The following is a 5,771-nucleotide window of genomic DNA, read 5'->3' as shown; positions in this document are numbered from 1 at the left end:
CTCTATCCCCCGTGAAAGAGAAGATAAGAATTTAATACAACAATGTTTGGTGTATGAATCAGGGGAGAGAAAAAAATTCAAATGTTGGATTTAATGGATAAATCAAGGCAAATACCATTTCAGCAAATATCAGTCCAGACCTGTGACTGAGTTATTTTTTTCATCTGTAGGCACAAAAATCCTCAAGGTGAGGTGCTGCTTATTTTTACAAGAGCAAAGAAAAAATGACTTCTCTACATGACAGATAACACAGATACAATTCCTAAATAATAAACAAAAGCCCCAGTTTGTGTTTTATTGTATGTAGTATGTGCTGTTGCATATGAATTAGTGCTGTCAAAATTAACGCAAATTAATCTGCTATCGCGGTCAACACGATTCAAATTTTTAACGCAATTAATGCATCTCGAGTGCAAAATGACTCAAAATCACTGCAATGTTTTTTCAACGCATTTCGGGCAGTTTGTCCAAGTACAGTTACATGCGCAAATGGGCAGTTGATCTGGTAATGATGGGCAGCTGATCCACTCAACTCAATATGGAAAATGATAAATGGGGCGACCATGGCTCAGGGGGTTGGGAAGCGCATCTGTAACCGGAAGGTTGCCGGTTCGATCCCCGCCCTCTCTGTCCTGGTCGTTGTGTCCTTGGGCAAGACACTTTACCCTACTGCCTACTGGTGTTGGCCAGAGGGGCCGATGGCGCGATATGGCAGCCTCGCTTCTGTCAGTCTGCCCCAGGGCAGCTGTGGCTACAACTGTAGCTTGCCACCAGTGTGTGAGAGTGAATGAATAGTGGCATTGTAAAGCGCTATATAAATCCAATCCATTATTATTATTAAATGCACATTGGGAAATTTGAGTATTAAAAAAATAACAAGAAGGAACAGTCGACCGACATAAAGTATTATGCACAATGTGCAAGAATGAATTTTCTTTTCACCGAGGTACTTCCAGCTTAAAATATCACATTGAGGTGAAGCATATGTTAGTCTGGGATGCTGCTAGGACCTTGGCTAACATGTCACCCAGCTTGCGACAAACCACTCACGGAGCATCGGGGCTCAGTAAGTCTACCTCGGAAACACTGACTTACACAATTGCCAAGTGGATTGTAACAAACTGCAGACTTATTAATATTGTTAAGAACACTTGCTTTACACTGTCGTGGTGGTAATCCTCAAACCAAATGGTGGACACCAGAGGTGTCACTGAGGCAGTTAAACAGCTCCTTGGTGGCAGAGCCCCTGGGGTGGATGAGGTCCGCCCCAAGTTCCTGAAGGCTCTGGATGTTGTAGGGCTGTCTTGGTTGACACGCCTGTACAATGTTGCTTGGAGATCAGGGGTAGTACCCCTGGATTGGCAGACCGGGGTGGTGGTTCCCATCTTTTAGAAAGGGGACAGGAGGTTGTGTTCCAATTACAGGGGAATCACATTCCTCAGCCTCCCTGGGAAAGCCTATGCCAGGGTGCTGGAGAGGAGAGTCCATCCGTTAGCCAAACCTTGGATACAGGAGGAATGATCCGGTTTTTTTCCAGGTCGTGGAACACTGGATCAGCTCTTCATCCTCTCAAGGATACTTGAGGGTGCAAGAGAGTTTGCCCAACCAGTCTACATGTGTGTCGTGGACTTGAAGAAGGCATTCGACCGTGTCCCTCAGGGATCCTGTGGGGGGTGCTCCAGGAGTATGGGGTGTCTGGCCCATTGCTACGGGCCTTCCAGTCCTTATACAACCATTGCAAGAGCTTCGTCCAGATAGCCAGCAATAAGTCGGACTCGTTCCTGGTGGGTGATGGGCTTCACCAGGGCTGCCCTTTGTCACTGATTCTGTTCATAATTTTTATGGACAGAATTTCTGGGCATAGCCAAGTGGCGGAAGGCTTCTACTTGGGTGGTTTCAGGATCTCATCTCTGTTTTTTGCGTATTCAATTCAATTCAATTTTATTTATATAGCGCCAAATCACAACAAAAGTCGCCTCAAGGCGCTTCATAGATACAGAGAAAAACCCAACAATCATATGACCCCCTATGAGCAAGCACTTTGGCGACAGTGGGAAGGAAAAACTCCCTTTTAACAGGAAGAAACCTCCGGCAGAACCAGGCTCAGGGAGGGGCGGCCATCTGCTGCGACCGGTTGGGGTGAGAGAAGGAAGACAGGATAAAGACATGCTGTGGAAGAGAGACAGAGGTTAATAACAGATATGATTCAATGCAGAGAGGTCTATTAATACATACTGAGTGAGAAAGGTGACTGGAAAGGAAAAACTCAATGCATCATGGGAATCCCCCGGCAGCCTACATCTATTGCAGCATAACTAAGGGAGGATTCAGGGTCACCTGGTCCAGCCCTAACTATATGCTTTAGCAAAAAGGAAAGTTTTAAGCCTAATCTTAAAAGTAGAGATAGTGTCTGTCTCCTGAATCCAAACTGGAAGCTGGTTCCACAGAAGAGGGGCCTGAAAACTGAAGGCTCTCCCTCCCATTCTACTTTTAAATACTCTAGGAACAACAAGTAGGCCTGCAGAGCGAGAGCGAAGTGCTCTAATAGGGTGATATGGTACTACAAGGTCATTAAGATAAAATGGGGCCTGATTATTTAAGACCTTGTATGTGAGGAGCAGGATTTTGAATTCAATTCTGGATTTAACAGGAAGCCAATGAAGGGAAGCCAAAACAGGAGAAATATGCTCTCTCTTTCTAGTCCCTGTCAGGACTCTTGCTGCAGCATTTTGGAATAGTTGAAGGCTTTTCAGCGAGTTTTTTGGACATCCTGATAATAATGAATTACAGTAGTCCAGCCTGGAAGTAATAAATGCATGAACTAGTATGATGTGATTCTGTTGGCTTCATCGGGTAATAGCCTCCAGCACGCCTTGGAACTGTTCACAGCTGAGTGTGAAGTGGTGGGAATGAGAATGAGCTTCTCTGAGGACCTGGTTCTGGGTGACCCAGATCCATGTTTGTGTATGTGGGTGATCTATGTGGGCATGTGTGGGTGTGTCTGCCTGGAGCCTGGCCACACCTGCAGAGCAGAATTACACACACCTGACGATTAGGCTCGTCAGGGGAGCTACATAGGAGTGTAGCTGAGAGCTTCTCGAAGCTGGATGGTACATGTGACTACTCGTCAGTTTCCCAGCTACAGTTAGTTTGAGTTTACTGCGACCGTGGGATTGTACAAATGGCTGCCTCTGTTGTTTTCCCCAGGAGGAAAGTGGAGCACAGGAGGGCAGCAGACTCAAGTATAAGGGAGCAGGGACGTCGAGCACAGGGGAATGGACACTGCACGGGAGTTGGGAGCGCACAGGCAATTATTGTTGGATTGTTGTCACTCATTGTGAATAAAATGCACTGCATTCACCTCTAGAGTCCAGCGTTTGGGCCCTCCATCCCCACATTCCCCACGGGTTGCCTTGGCAAACCGTGACAGAACGATCCAGCCAGATGGACCCAGCAGACTCATCGGAGAGGTTCAGGAGGGAGGTGATGGATAAAATTAACGGACTCTGCGACCTGTAGCTGGTGGGGAAAAGTGCGTCGCACAGTGAAAAGCAGCTGCGGGAAACACTGGCTTGTTTCTCTTGGGTAATGGACCGTCTCTTTCCAATCATCGCTGACTTCTTAATTAACACCCTCCACTCTCCAACTCAGGCTGCTCTCCCAGCCTGGCCAGCTGGCGGATCCCCAGCCTGACACGCCGGCCCCGGCATTGTCAAGGAAGCGCCGCTCAGCGCTCCTTACTGCAGCCGGATTCCCGGACTTTCCAACTGCCGGCTGTGGTGAGTAATAAGGACAATTTTTCTCCACCCACTCCGTCTTTTTGTTTGTTAACAGAAGACTGTGAGACTGCAAACACTAAAGTAGCCTGTCCATCGGCTAAGCCATTTGAAGTTCAGCCATCTGCTCCACCTATGGCAGCCTCCACCCTGCTAACCACTCCAGCAGCCCAAGACGCTGTGGTGAGTAAAATTGGCTCTGCTAATTATGCAAATTCCCTCCCTGTGACTGTTAAAATTCAGGAGGAAGAAAGGAAGAAAAGAGATGAGGAGGAAAGGATAAGAGTACAGGCAAAGAAGAAGAGGCTTGCAGAGGTGGAGAGAGGGCTAAGATGGAAAAGAGAAGGCAGGTAAGTACTGGCTGAGGAGAAGAGCCTGGAGGAAAAAGCTCCTGACTTTACTAATGTTAAAGAACTTGAGAACTTGAGAGTTCGTGGCTGCTGATGTGTTGAAGTGCCCGGTATTGGAGAGCCCAATGCCTGAGCTTTGTTTAGCTAAGCCTGACAGCCACAAGACATTTCCTCACTCCAGGGCTTCCACAGTGACTGAACTGGAGGCCTCAGCTAGCTCTGGGTTCCTGGAAATTGTTGCAGTTGCTGTGCCATTATTAGTTTCTCCATCAGCACAGCCTGTAGCTGTAACTCGGTCATCTGCCCAGCTTGAAGCTCAGTCAGCTGCCGAGCCTGTAGCTATAGCACAGTAAGCTGCCCAGCCTGTAGCACAGTTAGCTGCACAGCCTGTAGCTCAGCCCATAGCTGTCCAGACTGTAGCTCAGCCCATGGCAGCATGGCCTGTAACTCAGCCGGCAACACTGCCACTTCCATCCTCTGCTGAATGCTCAGAGAAGCTCAGTCTGCCAGCAGAGGACTGCACAGCCCGAGCTGCAGCATCATGAGCCGGCTGTGTGCCCTGTACAGTCACAGTCAGCATTCCCTTGGCCAGAGGTCTCCATACCGGTCACGTGTCTGTCTCCGCTGGAGGGTCTGAGGGGCCACTTCAGCCGTCACCGGCTTCACCGCCTGGCCACACCTGTGGAGGAGAATTACACACACCTGCAGCTGATCAGGCTCGTCAGCGGAGTTACATAGGAGTGTAGCTGAGAGCTCCTCGAAGCTGGAAAATACGCGTGACTACCCATCAGTTTTCCAGCTATAGTTAGTGTGACTTTGCCGCGACCGTGGGATTGTACTAATGGCTGCCTCTGTTGTTTTCCCCAGGAGGAAAGTGGAGCACAGGAGGGCAGCAGACTCAAGTATAAGGGAGCAGAGACGTGGAGCACGGAGGAATGGACACTGCACGGGAGTCGGGAGCACAAAGGGGATTATTGTTGGATTGTTGTCACTCACTCTGAATAAAACGCACTGCATTCATCTCTAGAATTCAGCGTTATAAAGCCTATGGTATATCTTTAGATGCCGAAAAGGCATTTGACAGAATCGAGTGGACATAGTTATTTAATGTGTTAGAAAGATTTGGCTTAGGTGAGGGTTTTATTGCATGGATTAAAACTATCTACAAACTTCCAGAAGCTTGTGTAATAACTAATGGTGTACAATCATCAGCGTTTCCACTGCAAAGAGGTACGAGGCAAGGCTGTCCCCTGTCCCCTCTCCTCTTTGCATTAGCACTTGAACCTCTAGCTGAGGCCATTCACCAGCACCAAGATGTGCATCGTATAACAGTGGGTGGAACAAATCATAAGATAGCATTGTATGTTGATGATATTTTGCTGTTCTTATCAAAACCAGAACAATCAACACCAGCTATTATGTCTACTATACATGAGTTCAGCTCATTCTCTGCTTACAGAATTTATTTTGGGAAATCAGAAGTCATGCCGCTGGGTGATCAGATTAACTCTTTGCCAGATATTTCTAATCCCTTTCAATGGTCCCCCAGTGGCTTTACATACCTTGGGCTAAACATTCCACCAGTTCTTAAAGATTTATGGAAACTGAACTTATCACCAGTTATAATAAAAATCAAAAAAGATTT

The sequence above is a fragment of the Haplochromis burtoni genome, unplaced genomic scaffold (assembly GCF_018398535.1).
Source record: "Haplochromis burtoni strain Fernald_Lab_line unplaced genomic scaffold, NCSU_Asbu1 Contig_590, whole genome shotgun sequence".
Lineage (NCBI taxonomy): Eukaryota > Metazoa > Chordata > Actinopteri > Cichliformes > Cichlidae > Haplochromis > Haplochromis burtoni.
The sequence above is the reverse complement of the archived record's forward strand: the minus strand, read 5'-3'. Positions refer to the sequence as shown.